This window comes from Dromiciops gliroides, chromosome X, assembly GCF_019393635.1.
Source record: "Dromiciops gliroides isolate mDroGli1 chromosome X, mDroGli1.pri, whole genome shotgun sequence".
NCBI classification, from domain to species: domain Eukaryota; kingdom Metazoa; phylum Chordata; class Mammalia; order Microbiotheria; family Microbiotheriidae; genus Dromiciops; species Dromiciops gliroides.
Genome location: NC_057867.1, coordinates 12,216,868 through 12,237,863, shown reverse-complemented (window position 1 = coordinate 12,237,863; position 20,996 = coordinate 12,216,868). Strand labels below are relative to the sequence as shown.

The window sequence follows — 20,996 nt, the reverse complement described above, 5'->3', positions numbered from 1 at the left end:
AAATGTTAGTTGATTCACTAATAAGAGAAATGTAAATGAAAACAATTCTGAGGTTCTATTTTATACCTAGTAAATTAACAAAGATGACAGTTCTTAGAGGGACTGTGAAAGATGCAGCCATGATCTGGTTTGACAGTTTGGGGGAGCAATTTAGAACAATGCCCAAAAAGTCATTTAATGGTGCACACCCTTGGACTTAGCAACTGACTACTAGGCATATGGCCCCAAAGAGATCAAGGACAGTAGGAAAATACTCTAATGCATAAAAATATTTATAGCAGCACTTTTTGTGGTATCAACAACTTGAAACAAAGTGACTATCAATTAGAGAATTGCTGAAAAATATGATATGTGAATATAATGAACTGAATATTACTGTACCATAAGAAATTTTGAATATGAGAATTCAGGGAAACTAAAGAAGACTTGTAGGAACTTAGGCTAAAGCAAGACAACAATTTATAACATGACTACAATAATGTAAAGGAGAAAAAATACTCTGAAAAATTTCAGAAACTGGATCAACAGAGTAACCAATCATGACTTGAAAAGACTGATGCAGAAACATGACTCCTCTCGGCAGAAAGATAAGGGATGAAATTTACAGAATAAGATATATTTCCATATATGGTCAATGTTTTGATTTCTCAATAATTGTTTGTTACAAAAGAGAGCTTCTATGGAGGTTGAGAAGTTTATGAAATTCATTTTTATGAAATCATGAAAGAGATAAAAAAGGAGAATCAATAAAACATTAAAAATACATAAAATTAAATCTTCACAAGGGACACACAGGAGAAATTGTGTTACTACCTATATTTAACATGCAATTTAAAAACCCCAAGAATTCAGTTTCATGTACGATGTTTTTGTGTTCTTTTTATATTGAAATGTTTGTGCTTATTGACAGTTTTAAAGTCCATTTTTAGTAAAAAATTGAAAATAAAATTAGGATGTTGGACTAGCAACTAAAAGGAGGACAAGGATGTCATTTTTCCCAACCTGGCTCCATCCCTCTTCATTACAAATAATAATAGATTCAAAATAAATATAAGGTAATTAGGGGCAGTGGGAAAATACTAGTGGCTGGAGAAATCAAGAAAGCCTCATGTAGAATGAGATGCTTGAAATGAATCTTGAAGGAAATCATGGATTCTAAGAGACCAAGATGAGGATGGAATGCAGTTTAAGTGTAGGGGACATCCATCCAGTGCAAAGACAAAGAGATGGGAAATGGAGCAGTGATCATGAGCAACAAACACTAATGCCAGTGTGTCTGAACCAGACTGTAGAGTGTGTGAATAGGAGTAATATTCAATAAGCTGGAAAAATAGGATGGGGCCAAGTTATTAAGAATTTTAAATACCAAACGATGGAATGTATATCTTATGTTGAAGGTAATAAGAAGTCACTAGAATTTACTGAGTAAGGGATTATATGATCTGGATTATACTTTAAGAAAATAACTTTGGCAACTGTGTGGAAGATGAATTAGGATGGAGTGAAAGTTAGCTTAGGGGTCAATGTAGTTTCCATGCACTCAAGAAGTCATACACATAATGGGAGGATTGGGCAAATGACTGACTTAAGTTGTTATGAATTGACTATTTTTTAAAACAGTGAAAAACACTGTACATTAAAATATTCAAGTTCCTTTGGCACCCTCTCACCCAAATTGAAAGCATTTTCTGATATGCTTTATATGGTATAAAATGTATAAACATAGTATTGGTTCTGCCTATTACAGTGAATTTGTAAGTTTTCCATTGGAAATACGTGGGAATCTCAAACTCTCAATAGCATTAATAAGTCCAGAGAGAAAAATATGCTCTATTTTCTGCCTTCCCTCTGCTTAGAAAAGGGGAAAAGGGGTGAAAATAGATCTCTTATAAGACAGTCATTTTTTTACTTTGCAAATATTTATTGAGTCACATTTTACAGAGGATTAGAATTAGTCAGAAAACTTAATTTTGAACACAAACTCTGTCATTACTACCTGTGTAGCTTTGGGTAATCAGTCATTAAGCATTTTAAACACCTATCATGAGCCAAACAGTGTGCAAAGTGCCCAGAATACAAAGACAAAACTCCTTAGCATCAAGGAATTTACATTCTAATGAGGTAAACAATATGTTTTTGTGTTTATACACATACAATGTGTGTACATATATGTATGTATATATGTATATGTCAATCAATAAACATTTAAGCACCTACTATGTACCAAACACTATGCTAAGAGATATACTCACTATAGGCTCACATATTTTTTTCCTTCATTAAAATGTAAAATCTTTGAGATCAGGTGTCTATTTACTTTTGCCTTTGATATGCACACAGAAATATCACATATATAGTTTAAACACACAGTTGTATATACCTGTGTGTAACACCCCCTTATGTAGTTATTGCTCTGGGTTTCTGTGGATGGCTACTATTAATACTATAGCTTACAGGATGCTATCAGAAAATCCTGGAAAGACTTACATGAGCTGATGCAAAGTGAAATGTACTGTATACAAAATGATAGCAATATTGTAAGATGATCTGCCATGAATGACTTAGTTACTTTCAGCAATACAATGATCCAAGACAACTTTGAAGGACTTAAGAAAATGCAGTCCATCTACAGAGAAAAAAACTGATGGCACCTGAATACAGATTGAAGCATAATTTTTTTGTTAGTTCCTTTATCTGGTTTTGTTTTTGTCTGTTTTCTTCCACAGCCTGGCTAATGTGGAAATGTTTTGGATGACTAAACATATATCTTATATTGAATTGCTTGAGTTCTTAAGGGGGGGTGGGGAGGGAGGCAGGAAGAGAATTTGGAACACAAAGTTTTAAAAATGGATGTTAAAATAGTTTTTATATGTAATTGGGGAGAAAAATTAAAATCTAAATAAAATTATGACTTAAAAAATACTGCAGCTTACAAACTCCCACTAGTAAGCTTCCAAAGATCAGCCAATAGAATAATTACAAAATATCCATTTCTCTCATAAACCTGCATACAAATACTCATCAATCATGAGTACAATGCTATTAGTTATATGGGATGGCTCTCTGAGACAGGGAGGGCAAAGAATATTTAGAGATAACTGTGATGGATGTAAGAAACAGAAGAAAACAATATATTTTTTAGAAAAGTACATCAGTGTGCCTGTCATTCCACAACCCCTCCAAAAATTTCCATTTTCAACTTTTGTCATCTTTGCCAATCTGTTGAGTATGGAGCAGAAGCTCATAGTTGTTTAAAACTGCATTTCTCTTATCACTGATTCACTTTCTGGCCATTTTCTCAGCAGCAGCCTTAACAACCAACATGAAAATTTGCCTTTGAAGAAATTAACCTTTTCATCCCTGAAACTCCTGCCCTGTCATATTTTGTGGTTAGTAGACTGTCTCCCACTACATATAGGCATAGCTCACTTAATTCCATGCTCATCTCTTTGCTGCTGTGCTTCTATCCTCTGTCCTCTGTCACCCTATCCAGTTCTGGATCCCTAACTGTTAATCTATTGGGTATGTCAATTTATTCCCATATGGATCCACTCAACAATCCCAGTTTCTTTGCAAACCAACATATTCTTCCTTGACCACTACTCTTATATATGATGTCTTCTCCTATTAGAGAGGGCCCCATTTACTCCTTAAAGGCAAAAGCTTTCTTTGCTTTTATATTGTCATTCCTAATGCTTAGGACAACTGCTTACTATATGGCATATAGTAGGTGCTTAATACATGCCTCCTTTGGAACAGGTTTTTACTTGATGATGTTTACATGTATTCATTTGAAAACTACCTTCCTTTGATCTATGATCTATTTGAAAATGTTATTTGTTTTGATATATTTATATCAGCTCTACACACCTTGGATATCAAACTTCTATCACAGATATTTGTTGTAAAAGTTATTCCTCTTTAAAAGTTTTCCTTCTAATTCTAACTGCATTTATTTTCCTTTCAAAACCCTTTTCCGTTTTATGTAACTGAAAACATCTATTTCATCTACCGTGATCCCCTCCATCCCTTCTTTATTTAAGGATTCCTCTTCCCTTGTCCATAGTCATAAAGAGGATTTCCTTTGGCCATCAGCTGTGCTTCTAGCTCTCTGGACTTTGCTATGGGGCATCAGCTGCCTTCCTACCCCAGGGCTTCCCTCATGGCCTGGGGCTTTCTCATCCTGGAACACAGCCTTCTGCTCCCATTGGTGAATTCCTTCCAGGGCCCCATTTTAAAGATGATCCCCTCCTGGCTGGCCTCTGGCTGATTCTCCAGACTCTGCCATCTTACTCTCTTGCGGATACCTTGTCCATCCCACCCCTTTCAGCTTCTTTTTACTGCCTTCATGTTCCGTCTGGACATAAGCTCCTTGAGGGCAAGGAATACCTTTGTCTTTTCTTTGCCCAGCACTCAGTACAGTGCCTGGCACACAAAGTAAATGCATAATTAATGCTTCCTCCTGCCTGCCTGCCCTTCTCCTTTAATCTGTGTATAGTATGAATGTTTATATCCATGTGGATGTAGGCCATATATACATTTGCAGCTGATTGTGGTATATGGAAGGAGTGCTCATCTAATCAGGGGTTCTTAACCTCAAAAACATGACCTTTATATAAACTTACTTTATATAAATTCATTTCAGTATTTTCTAATCATGTAAATTTCATTTTGTATGTTTAAAAATATAATTCTAGTGGATAAAGCACAGACCCTGGAGTCAGGCGGAACTGAGTTCAAATCCAGCCTCAGACACTTGACACTTACTAGCTGTGTGACCCTGGGCAAGTCACTTAACCCTCATTGCCCCGCAAAAAATAATAAAATAAAAATAAAAACATGATTCTGAGATGGAGTCCACAGGCTTCACCAGAAATGGCTGCCAAAAGAGAAAGCTTTTGGCAAAATACAGCATCCATTCCTAATAAAAACACTAGAGTTTAGGAATAGGTGGAGCTTTCCTTAAAATAATAAGCAGTATCTACCTAAAACCATCAGCAAGCATAATATGTAATGGAGATAACTCAGAGGCCTTCCCAATAAGATCAGGGGTGAAACAGGGATGCCCATTATCACCTCTATTATTTAATATTGTACTAGAAATGTTAGCTTTAGCAATCAGAGAAGAAAAATGAAGTAAAGGAATTAGAATAGGCAAGGAGGAAACAAAACTATCATTCCCTGCAGATGATATGATGGCATACTTAGAGAATCCTAGAGAATCAACTCAAAAATTACTTGAAACAATTAACAACTTTAGCAACCAACATCTTACACATTATACTAAAATAAGGTCAAAATGGGTACATGACTTAGACATGAAAGGTGATACCATAGCTAAATTAGGAGAGGAAGGAATAGTTTACCTTTCAGATCTTTGGAAAGGAGAACAATTTATGGCCAAACAAAAGAAAGAGGATATTATGAAATGCAAAATGGATGATTTTGATTACATTAAATTAAAAAGGTTTTGTACAAACAGAAGCAATGCATCCAAAATTAGAAGGCAGGCAGAAAGCTGGGAAACAATTTTTATAGCCAGTACTTCTGATAAAGGCCTCATTTCTAAAATATATAGGGAACTAAATAAAATTTATAAGAATCCAAGTCATTCCCCAATTGAGAAATGGTCAAAGGATATGAACAGGCAGTTTTCTGATGAAGAAATCAAAGCTATTTATTGACATATGAAAAAATGCTCTAAATCACTATTAATTAGAGAAATGCAAATTAAAACAACTCTGAGGTACCACCTGACACCTATCAGATTGACTAATATGACAAAAAAGGAAAATAATAAATGTTGGAGAAACTGTGGAAAACTTGGAACACTAATACATTGTTGGTGGAGCTGTGAACTGATCCAACCATTCTGGAGAGCAACTTGGAATTATGCCCAAAGGGCGATAAAGCTGTGCATACTCTTTGACCCAGCAATACCACTATTGGGTCTTTTCCCCAAAGAAATCATAGAAAGGGGAAAGGGACCCACATGTACAAAAATATTTATAGCTGCTCTCTTTGTGGTGGCAAGGAATTGGAAGTTGAGGGGCTGCCCATTAATTGGGGAATGGCTGAACAAGTTGTGGTATATGAATGTAATGGAATTTTATTGTGCTGTAAGTAATGATGAGCAGGCAGATTTCAGAGACACCTGGAAGGACTTGATGACGAGTGAGATGAGCAGAACCAGAATAACATTGTACACAGTTTCAACAACATTGTGTGTTGATTAACTGTGATAGACTTGATTCTTCTCAGCAATACAATGGTACAAGAGAGTTCTAATAGTTCATGATGGAAAATGCTCTCCAAATCCAGAAAGGAAAAAAAAAAGAACTGTGGAATATGGGTGCAGATTGAACCATACTATTTCTTTTGTTTTTGATGCTGTTGTTTTTCTTTTTTGAGGTTTTTCCTTTTTGCTCTGATTCCTCTCTTATAATATGACTAATGCAGAAATATGTTGAATGTTATTGTACATATATAACTTATATCAGATTACTTGCTGTCTTGGGAAGGGGGGAAGAGAGGGAGAACAATTTGAAACTGGAAATCTTATAAAAACAAATGTTGAAAACTATCTCTACATGGAACTGGAAAATAATAAAATACTTTTATAATAATAAAAAATAAAATTAAAATTAAAAGAAAAAAGAAATGGCTGCCAGAGGGGTCCATAACACCAAAACAGGGAAGAAGCCCTGGAAGTTACTGTCACTGTTTTCCAGTTTTTCCAGAATTGTTTTGCTGAATAGGAAACTCTTACCCAAGTAAATGGTGTACTTCTGTTTATCAAACACTATCCTACCACATTTGATTGCTTCTGGGCTGGGTCTTATTTACCAAATCTGTTCTACTAATCAACTTTTATCAGGACTACTGGAGATGGCTCCAGATGTTTAAGGCAACTGGGGTTAAGTGACTTGCCCAGGGTCACTTAGCTAGTACCAAATAGTTAACCCCCATTTTACAGAAGAGGAAACTGGGGCTCATGGGAGTTAAATGGTTTTCCCATAATCCCCTAAGTAGTAAGCACTAAAAGTAGGAGGAAAACCCAGGTCTTCATGAATCCAAGTCCAGGACCCTATGCATTAAGCCACACTGTCTCCAGCAGAAAGACATTTGCCCTTATCTTCTAAAAGAAGTTTTCCTGTTCTTCTTGCCTATTCACAGATATGATCACAGTAGCTGAACTGGCTTGAAAAACAAGAGCCAAGTGAAGAGCTGAGAATGCATTAATGATCCTTTAACTGTAAAGGATGTAAAACAGAGATCAAATGAGGGAGGCTTTGGGAGCCATGAGGAGCAAATGGAACTTCTGAAAAGGAATCAAATTGGTGTCCCGTTGGGGATATATAGGGAAGAAGGATTTCCCTGAGCATGACCAGCATCATCGGCTGTGTCTGTCTCTTGCCTGTCTCCTCCCAAGGAAAATGCCTATAGGGATCTGCTCAATACAGTGGGCTGGATGAAACTGTGCAAGAAGTATTTATTAGTGTAGCCCATGCAAACTGCTAGAGCTGTCACCTTTGTCAGTGCCAGATCATTTTCATCTGCTGAATTTCAAAGGTAAAAGTGTGCCCCAACTACTATAATTGTACCATCCTATTCAATGAATTAGCTAGTTGCCATTCGGTGCTCTACACCATACTAGGAGATTTTTACCTTATGAGATATTGTTCCTTCCTGTATACTGCTATGTTTAAGTAGCATGTAGCTAATTAAGGGTGTAACCACAAATATATCTCAATTTCCTGAGCTCTTTCTTATTTCTTCCAGCCACATGCATTGAATTTGATGTTTTGTTAGGCTGATTCTTGATGCGTATATTGCTCAGGAGTTGGTATATGTTGCATTTTTTATTTAGCTCAAACCTGATGCTTAGCAAATAGCAATTTGCGTAACATGAACCATGATAAAGAAACCATCAGGAACTTATGAGCTAGCAATTATTTTGCACGAAAGAAAGAAAGTGAGCCAGAATGCTCATGTATTATCTGTTTTGTGCTGCTGCAAGCAAACCTAGCTGGGCAAGTCCCACCTGCTGTAATATTGTTATTCGGCTGCTATCCTCTTTCTCCAGGTTTTTTTTCTGTCTTTGCATAATTATCTCAGAGTATCCTGTATTTTATCTCTTTGCTCTTTCTTGTATGCAGAACATGTTTCCTGCAATCTGTTCTCTTTTCCCAGAGTGTCTTTCTTAAAGAAATCAGTTTACATTGACACTGAGTAGACAGTAGAAAAGTCCTGCTGGGTGCCCTCACCGTAACCTGATTTCCTTCCTATTTGTTCCATGGGAAATGGTTACCTGCAGTGTTTAAACACACTTTTAGACTGCTGATTCAGAACCAAACAACTTAAAAAGCATCCAAGAATGGGATTTGTAGGATCATTGGGAATGTTAGAACTCCTGCTCAAAGCATTTTTGAATGGCTCTCAGAGTTATTTTTATATAGTGACCATAAAGTTTGAGCATCAGAAACTGAAAACCTTTGTCCTAGTCATTGAGAGGCCATGCCATGCCCCATCACGGAGAAACAGGCCCTGATTTTTAACTTCTTATTTAAATAAAAATTATTTCTACTATTCTAAAAAATTACTAGGTTTCATTTCTAAAGGCCTATCTGTCTCCTTCTAAAGACACAGACTTCAGGAGGGTTTGAAGAGTCCTTGAGAGCGGTAAGAGGACATGATACCACTGAGAAGCTGGGTGCTGTGGCAGAACAGAAATTCTCAGAGAGCTCCTTGGTACCCACAAAGGGAAAAGGGAGGGAGTTGCAAGTTCTTCTTTATGTTCTTGGAGGAGAGGTTAGCACTGCCCACACAAATCACAGATAACTGGTTTCTTCTATGATGCTCACTGGAAAAGCCAAGAATTGAATGAATCATAAACATGGAAAAACCTGGCAGCAGGGTAAGCTCATGTGGCGGTTCCCTGCTCAGCATCTACTTTCTGAACACTAAGCTTGCACACTAGTTGTCCATCAAGTACTCCATAAAACCAAGAAAGTGAACTTATGCTGAAAAGACCTTCAAGGAAGGAACAACAAAAAAGGCACAGATTCTTTCCATCTATTCTAGCTCAAAGTCTCTGATCCTCCCCAGCAGTCCAGCTGAGCTTACAAGACTTTCTCCCTGTGTCAGAGCCAATAGTACAGGTAGATAAGATATCTAGCTATCTCCATGGGGGTATGAATATACAATAAAGGACATTATTTTATCTGCCTTTTTAGAAACGTACATATTTTACTGCAGAAACAAATCAGCTCTCCAGGGCAAACCAAGATTTATCTGGTGGTTAAGTTGGGTAATCTATAGAAGCCATGGTTTTCTATGATAAACCTTACTTGCTTACTTACTTGGCATGTCAAGGATTTACACCACCTCTGGTTGGTGTCCACCAAAGAAAGATTTCATGTCTGGAATTCTAAGAGACACTGTTGGCTTTACATCTCCATGCATATATGGCAAGTGGTGCCTTTGCACTAAACTAAAGTACCAAGAATAGTGGCAGAACCAGGAAAACAATTTACACAGTAATAGCAATATTGTAAGGCTAATCAACTGTGAAAGATTTAGTAAACTCTGATCGACACAATGACCCACCACGGTTTTAAAGAATGCATGATGAAAAATACTATTCACATCCAGATAGTGAACTGGTATACTAGGAATGCAGAATGAAACATATTTTTTTTCTTTCTTTTTTGGGGAACATGATTAATGTAGAAATTTGTTTCTGGAGGTTCAGAAGGGAACACAGACAAGCAGAGCAGTATTGTTACTGCCATATTGAATTTGATATATACTTAAAAAACAATCTATACATAATTGATTTACAGTTTCAAATAAAACTTTTTAATGCTATTCTCAAAAATGGAAACATTCAAGTCTATTGGTGTTTTTCAAGACCATGATATATATAAATCATGGGATTTCCTGAAACCCATGACCAAACAAAAGCACTGTATATAATATTTCAGGAAACCATTAAAAGAAATCTGTCCAGAACTATTAGATCTAGAGTATAAACTGAAAATAGAAAAACATTCCAGTGATTACCTCTTTCTAAAAAACCCAAATTATACAACCAGCAATGATATATAACTTCCAAATCAAATCAAAAAGTACTGAAAGCAACCAGGAAGAAATAAGTACCAAGGAACCACAGTCAAAATCACAAAGATTTTGTAACAATTACCATAATAGATAAGAAATCTTGAAATACCAAATACCAAAAAGAAGGAGAAAAAGGTTTACAACCAAGGATAGTATCTGGCAAAACTTAGTATTATTACCATAAGATAAAGAAGGCACCTTTAACCAAAGCTTTTCAAAGCATTTCTGTTAAGAAAGAAAAGAGCTGGGTAGAATTTTTGAAGTGTAAATCCAAGATATGAGAAAGATTTTTAAAAATTAAATAATTCGAACTGGCTAAAAGATGATGAAATGCTTACAGCTTAATGGGGGAGAAAAGACCGTTGTTCTCTTAAAATTGCTATGTTTTCAAGAGTCAAAGAGACTGACACAGAACCTAGATGCAGTTTTGTGCTATTTTGTTTTAAGAAAATAAAGAAAATGTTGTAGAAAAATACATACAATGGCAAAAATGAGGAAGAAGAGGAGAAAATATATTTATCAAAAATGCGCTGCACCCAAAAAAGAGTATACAAATATAAAGGTGGGTGTGGGAATACAGGCTTATCTGAATCTCACTCTTATCTGAACCAGATAAAGGAAGATTGGGTGTGCTCATGCACAGGAACACATGCCCACAGGCACATACAGGCGCATACACACACACACACAATTTATATTTAAAATATATTAAAATTTAAGTTAATAAAATAAAATAATTTGAAGGGATTGGACCAAATGACCTGTAAGACCCTTTCTAGGTCTGGATCCCATCATAATGTACTACTTTTAGGTCCATCTATCCAGATACCTACTTTCAACTAAACTACTCAATTCTATACATAATACAGATTTTATGATTTTATATATAATCCTCTTTTTTCTGCTCTTTGTATATAGAAATATTAAAATGTGTTGATTTTTTTCAAGTTAATAATAAAAATAATTTTAAAAAATCATTAGATTTCCTAAAAATCATGACCAAACAAAAGCACTAGTCCTGGAGTCGGGAAGACTGGAGTTCAAATCCAGTCTCAGTCACTTATTAGCTGTATAACCCTAGGTACATTTTTTAACCTCTATCTCCCTCAGTTTCCTCAACTGGAAATGGAGATAACAACAGCTTCTACATTAGAGGATTGCTATAAAGATCAAATAAGATAATATTAGTAGAATGCTTAGCACAGTCCCTGAAACAGAGCAAATATTCTATAGATATGTATTCCCTTCCCTCTTCACATCTGTGACCAGGCCATACCTCTGGAGGGGTGCATGGATAAGGGCACTCAAATATATAGGTAACTAGTGCTTGGTGACCCATATGTTCTGATGATATTATGCTGCTGAGTTTCCTTCCCACCAGTCTTACTTGGCAAGTGGTGTTCTGCTTGTCCTGTGTTGGCTGGTGAGTGGTTTTGGCTTGCTATCACATGTTTGTAGCTTAGTATTGTTCCAATGGGCACATAGATTTGGCTATGCATTTCTCTACTGAGCTTGTGGATTCTGGTAGCCACTGCTCTGATAGGCATGTGGTTGCAGACTTCTCTCTACTATCAGCTTCTGGATTTCACCTGGAATCCCCATCTCCCCCAAGTCTATAAGAGGAAGGGGAGACTACCATCTCCCTTTTTGCTTACAGACAAAAGGTTTAAGTGTTAGCTCTTGCATTCAAACACCCAGATATCAGACCAGTGAAAATCATCATTTTATAATGAAAGGAATTCACCAGTTCTAAGTCTTTGTTGGGTCACTATTTTTCTAGAATAGGGCTTCTAACCCTGTGGCCTTTGAAATTTAAAAAAAGCTTGAAAGCTGCATTTAAGTGGTTTCTTTGATAATCCCATGTATTTTATTTCATAGCTTTAACAACATTTTTATAAGCAGGGGTCCACAGGCTTCCCAGATGATGGCCAAAAGGGTCCATCCAGAATGCAACAAATGTTAAGAAATCATAATCTAGAAGAATCTGCACCACTAGAGTCCCAGCCAGTCAGCTAATTAGAAGATGCATTTAATCTGTCTTTGAATATTTGAACCTTCTTCTGGCTCATCAGGAGTAACGCCTCTATTCAAAGCCTTTGGAGACAAAGAGCAAGGGCTACATAGTGCCCATTAATGTCTATCAGTTCCTGAATACAAAATAATTTTTTAAGGCCTGCTTTTAAATTAACCAACAATGGCTGTCTATGTCTGAAGTATGTTTTCTTCAACCTCCCCTCTCCAAGATAATCTGGTCTCCTACACAAATTCCTGTCTTTATGTATTTGTGTGTGTCTACAGGTGCATACACATGTATGTGCACATACACTAATATAAACATAAGTATGTTTATGTGTATCACTGTTGTTTGTCTTTTATTCTCAGAGAGGACCATGACAGATGTCAGGACTCATAACAAATTGGATTTAAGTAAGGCAGGTCTGTGCAAAGTCACCAGCCTCACTCTCTCCTCCAGAGCCATCTGGGTCCAGTAGCAAGATATATTATCAGGACTACTGGAGATGGCCCCAGATGTTTAAGGCAATTGGGGTTAAGTGACTTGCCCAGGGTCACACAGCTAGTGAGTGTCTGAGGTCAGATTTGAACTCAGGTCCTCCCAACTTCAGGGCCAGTGCTCTATTCACTGCGCCATCTAGCTGCCCCTGTCTATGTATATACATGTAATACATAATGTGTATATATATATATATATATACATATATATATATATATATATGTATGAGTATTTCTATATAGACATGCATATGCATATGTATGTGAATATAGGTCTACATGTGTATAAATGTAAATGCACATGCACATACACGTATAAATATATAAATATGCACTGCACAAAACCATGCAGATGTGTTTGCAATGCATGTCATGCACATAATACATATGTTACATTTGTACAACCACATACATGTATATGCAAATCTCTGTTTATGTCTACATGTGCATACATGTATATGTTACAATGTGTAAATATATATGCATAGGCATATGTGTATGCATAAATATGTATATAGATATGCATGCATACATTTTATATATAATACAGACACACATGCAGACATATATTGAGACATATACACATATATGTATATATAGAGAGAATCATTTAAAACTTGGATCTCTTGTAGGATTGGCCAACTTTTAACATACTCTCACGGAGAAAATAGAGGTACTCGTGTCAATGAGTATATTAGGGGCCTCCGGGACAACTGCAGCATTTAGATCCCTTGGGTGAACGATGACTTTCTAAAGCCCCATATTTCATGTTGTTTCTACAATAACCTGAGCAAGGAAATCCAAGCTCAGTACAAAAATGAAGATAAAAATATATTAACCGAAAAGATATTGTCTTTGGCGCATTTTCTCATTCCATTAACTGCCTGTCAGGTTTTTATGCTAATTGGACATTTTATTAATCATCGTTATAGCACTTTATGGTTTAGCCACATGGCGTTGACTGGACCATCTTGAGTTTCCTCCTTATACCAGGTCCTTTCCTTTTGCAGTCATGAACACACAGTCCATGGTTGAATTTTATAAGCACATACCCATTTATTAACATCTTTAAAGATAAGCATATCTATAGGATGAAATATATCTTTTGAAAGGACTGATTTCAATTTTGAAAGGCTCTTTCAAGATGAATGATTTCTCCCCCCATGTCCAATAGTTTCATGGAAGAATGAAGTTTGTAAGGTAACAAAGGACAAATTGGCCCTATCTGGGGAATGGTCCTAGAATCTAGGCATGTGTAAAACACGGGGAAAGTTTTAATCCCACCTATTCTTCTTCTTTCACCCCTTCCTTTCCTTCCATAGGTTTTGCTTTTCCATTTCATTCAGGCTACAACTGAATTTGAGGCAGAAATCATTTTCAGAGATTTCCCCCTTTATTAGCCCATTTAAAATTCTGGAATTTTATTATTTAGGTTTTCAAAAGTTAAGTCAAGTTTAGAAAATTAAAGAATAATTATGTGGTCCACCCTTTCATTATTGATGTGTTAATTTACCACTTATTTGTACTCAGGTTCTTCAAAGATTCCTGATTTCATAGGAAGTGGGTATCCTTTCCACCAACTCATTAGAAGCCCACTGGATCTTATGTAGCAACAGAGATGTAACCAGGGAAAGTATTTGGAGTCACAATAACTGATACTTACCAGCTCTTTCAACACAGGTAAGTCATTTCATCTTACTGAGCCTCAGTTTCCTCTTCTGTGAACTGTAAAAAAGCAGATGTTACACGTTATTTCTGTGAGAAAATCATTCAGTAAACCTTTCTACAATACTTTAAGGACCTAAAATTTCATCACCATGAGGACTTTCTTCATAGAAACAGAGAACCACACTTCCTAAACCTAAATGGTCCCTGGGAGCTACAGTAGTAAGACATTTCATCATCCTGAAACCAATATGTTAATTATTCTCTCTGAGCTAAGGAAAACTTTGGAGGATATTATAAATGTGAGTTATTATTACCAATGCCCAGTTCCTAGTACATATTCCTGTACACCTATGTAGCTATGATCTAATCAATGTGGAGACACGCTTCCATTGATGCAGGTCAAAACTTGTCTCAACCTGCAGGCCAGGATTTGGCACTATGGACTCTGCTAAACATACTTTATTAGATTTTGGGGTGACAGTCAATATCAAAACTGAGGAGAGGGAGAATATAAAGGTGTCTCCACTGATTTATTCAAGCAAGTGACCATATCCCACTTTAAGTAAGTGATACAATATCTTGCTACACTAATCAGGTAAAAAGAAACGATCTTGATCACATGCTTTAGTCTAAATTCTCAAAACTAAAGTGAAGTTGCACAGGGAGAAGGTTCAGAAAGGCTGAGGAAGCTTGGTGAAGCCCTAGGGGTCATCTATAAATTATCAAGCAAACTGAGAGTTTGGTCATTTTAGAGTTTTGAGTAAGGATGACGTTCTAGTTGAACACCTTGAGGAGGAACCCAGCTCAGACTCAATTCAGGTTTCCTCTCCTCTCCTCAGCTTTGGCCAGAGAAGGGAGTTTTGAACTTCAAAGACCTGAGAGGATGTTGGAATTCCCATAAGTATCAGACCAACACCATAGGATTAGCTGGTGGTGTGTAATGTACTGAAAGCCAAAGGCACACTGGATGCAGATTCATAGCTCCACAAGAATCTCAACAAAGAAGCAATATAATGTCTAAAAGGAATTTCATGAGCATTCCATGAATAGGAGGAAAGGACTTCCAGAAATTTGGAAGTTTCCTTTTTGCCACATGCTCTATTATAGCATGAGTCTACTTTCCTCTAGGGTCTATGTACTTGTGGGAGAGTATGTCATAGAATTTGGGGGGGGGTTATACCAACTGTTCTTACTGTGCAGTAAATACCCTGTTCTAAAAGCTACTTAAGACTGGATGACTAAAATAATTCTCAAATGATAATCTTGATGGGGAAGCACACTGAGAGGAAGAATTGCCTTCCTTGCTCAGAAACCCAACTAATGTGTGAGAGTGGGATTCTGGATTAGGATATAGTGCTTATATGCACTACATCTGAATACCGAACTTTACATTTATCCCAAATGAAATTAATGCTAAGATGAAATAAAGTACTTGGACTAAACTATACCTAAAATCCTTTCCAATTTAATTTAGAGCTAGAAGGGACCTTAACGATCACCTAGGACAACATCCTCATTAACTTTTATAAAGGGAGAAAATTAGGGGGAAGACAGAGTCAAGATGGAGGAGAAAAGGCAGGAACTTGCCTGAGCTCTCCCACATTCCCCTCCAAACAACTTTAAAATAACACCTCAAAACGAATTCCAGAGCAGCAGAACCGACAAAAGGTCAAGGTGGAACAATTTTCCAGCCCACGACAACTTAGGAGGTCAACAGGAAAGATCTGTCTCACCGGGTGGTAGTCAGGCCTGGAGCTAGAGGATAAAATTGGGAAAATAAATGAGAGTGATGCAAGAAAATTATGAAGTGAGGATCAACAACTTGGTAAAATACTGAAGAAAAAACACCTTAAAAGCGAATTGGGGAAATTATAAAAGAGGCACAAAAATCCACTGAAGAAAAGAATTTCTTAATGAGTAGAATTGGCCAAATGGAAAAAGAAGCTCACTGAAGAAAATATTTCCTTAAAAATTAGAATTGTTCAAGTGAAAGCTAATGACTCTATGAGATATTGACAAACAATAAAATGAAGTCAAAAGAAATAGAAGAAAATGTGAAATATCTCGTTAGAAAAACAACTGACCTAGAAAATAGATTGGGAAGAGGTAATTTAAGAATCTTCAGACCACCTCAAAGCCATGATCAAAAAAAAGATTCCAGACATCATATTTCAAGAAATTATCAGGGAAAATTGCCCTGATATCCTAGAACCATAGGGTAAAATAGAAAGTCAAAGAATCCACCAATTACCCCCTGAAAGAGATCCCAAAATGAAAAATCTCAGGAATATTATAGCCAAAGTCCAGAGCTCTCAGGTCAAGAAGAAACTATTGCAAGCAGCCAAAAAGAAACAATTTAAATACTGTATAGCAACAATCAGGATAACACAAGATTTAGCAGGTTCTGCATTGAAGAAACAGAGGGTTTGTAATCTGGTATTCCAGAGGGCAAAGGAAAAAGGATTACAACCAAGAATCACCTATCCAGAAAAACTCAGTCTAGTCTTTCAGGGGGGAAATGGATATTTAAAGGAATAGAGGACTTTCAAGCATTCCTGATGGAAAGATCAGAGCTGGAAAGAAAAATCTGACTTTCAAATACAAGCCTCCAGATAAGCATATAAAGGTAAATAGGGATAATAAATCATAAGTGATTCAATAAGGTCAAACTGTTTATATTATGACACTTTTAACTACCAAGAACTTTATCATTATTAGGGCAGTGAGAAGGAGTATACATAGGGTAAGGGCATGTTGACTATGATGGGATGATTTCAAGAAATAAAAGGGTGAAAAAGAGGTATGAACTAGGAGAAGGGGTAAGAGAAAGGTAGAATAGGAACAATTATTTAACATAAAAGAGGCACAAACTTTTATACTGGAGGGTAAGGTCGAGGTGGGAGGCAATGTTTGAACTTTACTCTCATTGGAATTGGCTCAAAGAGGGGAAAAGATACCATTCATTTGGGTACAGAAATCTATCTTACCCTACAAGGAAGTATAGGAGGGAAGGAAGATAAGAGAAGGAGGGGGGCTGATAGAATACAGGGACAATTGGGCTAGGTGATGGTCAGAAGGAAAACAGACTTTTGAGGAGGGACAGGGTAAATAAGAAAAAGAGAAGGATAAATAGGGGAAATAGGATGGAGGAAAATACACAGTAATCATAACTGTGAATATGAAGAGGATAAACTCATCCATAAAATGAAGTTGATAGCAGAATAGATTAAAAACTTGAATCCAACAATATGTTGTGTACAAGAAACAGACTTGAAATAGAGAGACACACATCGAGTAAAAAGAAGGGGCTGAGAAAGAATCAATTATGCTTCAGATGAAGTAAACAAGCAGGGGAAGCAATACTGACTTCAGACAAAGCAAAAGCAAAAATCTAATTAAAAGTGATAATCAGGGAAACTACATTTTGCTAAAATGTACCATAGACAATGAAGTAATGTCAATACCAAAACATATATGAACCAAATGGTATCTTTTCCAAATTCTTAACAGAAAAGTTAAATGAGCTACAGGAGGAAATAGACAGTAAAAATATACTAGTGGGGAAATCAACTTTTCCCTCTCAGAAATAGATAAATCTAACTACAAAATAAAACAAGAAAGAAATTAAAAAGATAAATAAAATTTTAATAAAATTATATACACTAGACATCTGGAGAAAATTGGATGGGAATAGTGGTATGTGGCACCTACACAAAATTGCCCATGTATATAAAAACCTCATAAGCAAATGCAGAAAATCAGAAATATTAAATGTATACTTTTCAGACTATAATGCAATAAAATTACATTAAATAAAGGGCCATGGAAGCATAGATTAAAGAAAACTATAGCCCAATTTTCCTAAATGAATATTGATACAAAAATTTTAAATAAAACACTAGCAAATATCAGAAATATTGTATACTATAACCAGGGAGAATTTATAGCAGGAAGACAAGGATGGTTTAATATTAGGGAAAGTATCAGCATAACTAACCATATGATTAACAAAAGCAACAAAAGTATAAGTTTATTTGAACAGATGCAGAAAAAAGCTATTGAGAAAATATAGTACCCATTCCTATTAAAACACTAGAGAGTATATGAATAAACGGATCTTTCCTGAAAAGAATAAGTTGCGTCTAAAACCATCAGCAAGGATTATCTATAATAGGGATAAGCTAGTAGCCTTTCCAATAAGACAAGGGGTGAAGTGAGGATGCCCATTGTCACCACTATTATTCAATATTGTACTAGAAATGCTAGCAATAGCAGTAACAGAAGAAAAAAACTAAAGGAATAGAATAGGCAATAAGCAAACAAAACTATCACTCTTAGTAGATATGATGGTATACTTAGAGAATCCAAGAGAATAAACTAAAAACTAGTTAAAATAATTAACTTTAGCAAAGTTGCAGGATATAAAATAAACTCACATAAATCATCAGCATTTCTATGCATTACCAATAAAGGCTAGCAGGAAGAGATAGAAAGAGAAATTGAATTTAAAATAATTTTATACAATATAAAAATCTTGGGAGTCTACCTGCCAAGACAAACCCAGGAACTATATAAACACAGTAGTGGATGAGCATAGTAATCTAGTGTCTGATAAACGCAAAGATTCAAGCCTTTGGGACAAGAACTCACTATTTGACAAAAATTTATGAGAAAACCAGAAAGCAGTTTTGCAGAAACAAGCATAGATAAACACCTCAAACAATATATCAAGATATGGTCAAAATGGGTACATGATTTAGACGTAAAGGGTGAGATCTTAAGCTAATTAATGGAACATGGAATGTTTTACCTGTCAGATTAATAGATACATAAAGAATTTATGATCAAATAAGATATGGATAAGATAAATTATTTTGATTACAATAAATTTAAAAGGTCTTGCACAAACAAAATTAATGCAATCAATAATAGAAGGAGAGCAAGAAACTGGGGGGGGGATTCTTACAGCAAGTTCCTCTGATAAAACCCTCTTTTCTCAAAAATATAGAGAATTGAGTCAAATGTATAAGAATGTGAGTCATTCCCCAACTGATAAATGATCAAAGCATATAAAGGCAGTTTTCAGAAGAAATCAAAGCTATATATAGTCATATGAAAAAATGCTCTAAATGACTGAATAAGGTATCACCTCACACTTATCAAATTGTATATGACAAAAGGAAAATGACAATACCACTACTAGTTCTGTACTCCAAAGAGATCAAAGAAAAAAGGACCTATATGTACAAAAAAATTATATCAACACTTCTTATGGTAGCAATGAATTGGAAACAGAGGATACCCATCAAGTGGAGAATGGCTAAACAAGTTGTGTGATAGGATTGTGGTGGAATACTATTGTGCTGTAAGAAATGGCATGTAGGATGCTTTCAGAAAAACTTGGAAAGACTTATATGAACCAGGAAAAGTATACACAGTAATGGCAATATTGTATGATGATCAACTGTGAATGACTTATCTATTCTCAGCAATGAAATGATTCAAGACAATTCCAAAGGACTTAGGATGAAAAATGCTATCACATCCAGAAAAGGAAGTGACAGAGTCTGAATATAGATTGAAGTATAGTTATTTTTCATGTTGGTTTTTTTTTGGGGGGGATTCTGTATTTTCTTTTGCAACAATCCTAATATGGAAATATGTTTTACATGACTGCACATGTATAATCTATGTCAAAGGGTTCCTTTTCAACAAGGGGACAGGGGAGAGAAAGAAGAAAAGAATTAGAACTCAAATTTTTTTTAAATGTTAAAATGTGTTTTATATGTAATTGGAAAAATAAAAATAAAATATTTTTCAACAATTGTTATTACATTTAATTGGAAAAAATAAAATAGAAAAATTTTTCAAAAAAAAAAAGAAAATGAGGTCCAGTAAAATGAAATTATTTAAGTCACAAAAGTAATAAGTAAAAGCTAGGATTTGAAATCAGGTCCTCTGACTCAAAATCCATTGTCCTTTCTACTATAGCATGCTCACTCTCACCCCATTAATTCCAAGCTGTCGAGGGAGATTTTGAATATTAACAATTTTATCTATCAGATTAGATATTGTTGATAGCTTTATATGATTTGCAGAGTTGATAAGCTTGCAGGTCTTTCTGGTTTTGGAACTCTTTCTCTTTCATAATGCCTTACTTAGGGAAGAAAGGGTTAGAAAATTAGTCGGGGCCTAGAGTAGAGGGGGCCAACCATAATGTGCTCTCGAAATGTCTTTGCTATATTATAAAGGCCTGCCAGTTGGGGAGCTCTTGCTATAGACTTGGAATGAAGTCTGAGTGGGATAACAGTATGAACTGGAAAGGGAAGGATGTATGCATGAAGAAGGAATAGTGCTTTGTGACTATGTGGATGTGACAGCTGAGGTAGGGGAAGGCCTCAAGGATGACAGATCTTTCACATGTGGGTAACTGGGAGAATGATGTCATCATTATGAAAAAGCTCTAGTTCTTCAAACTAGTCTGGGGGTGAAAGTGGATGAGTTTGGATCTACACATGATGAGTTTCAGGGGTCAGTGGCACATCTGAGCAAAGATGTCCAGGAGGCCATTGGAACTGGAGCTTGGAAGAGTGGCTGGGGTTGGAGATGAAGTTTCAGGAGTCATCAACTCAAAGAAACCACAGTCTCTGAGTACTGGGTGAAAGACCTGGAGGACATTAGCCTAAAGAAGAGAA

At 35.9% G+C, this 20,996-nt stretch overlaps 1 protein-coding gene across 3 annotated transcripts in view; it reads right to left on the bottom strand.

Moving 5' to 3' along the window:
* Nucleotides 1–20,996, bottom strand: part of LOC122733707 (casein kinase I-like) — a 104,673-nt gene that overhangs the window by 30,646 nt on the left and 53,031 nt on the right. For 2 of the 3 annotated variants that reach the window (XM_043974325.1, XM_043974326.1), the window contains one exon: nt 14,297–14,358. The gene's annotated coding sequence lies outside the window, so the exon portion shown is untranslated. Of the gene's footprint in view, nt 1–14,296; nt 14,359–15,932; nt 16,057–20,996 lie in introns of all 3 variants that reach the window. The other variant, XM_043974327.1, reaches the window with a different exon arrangement.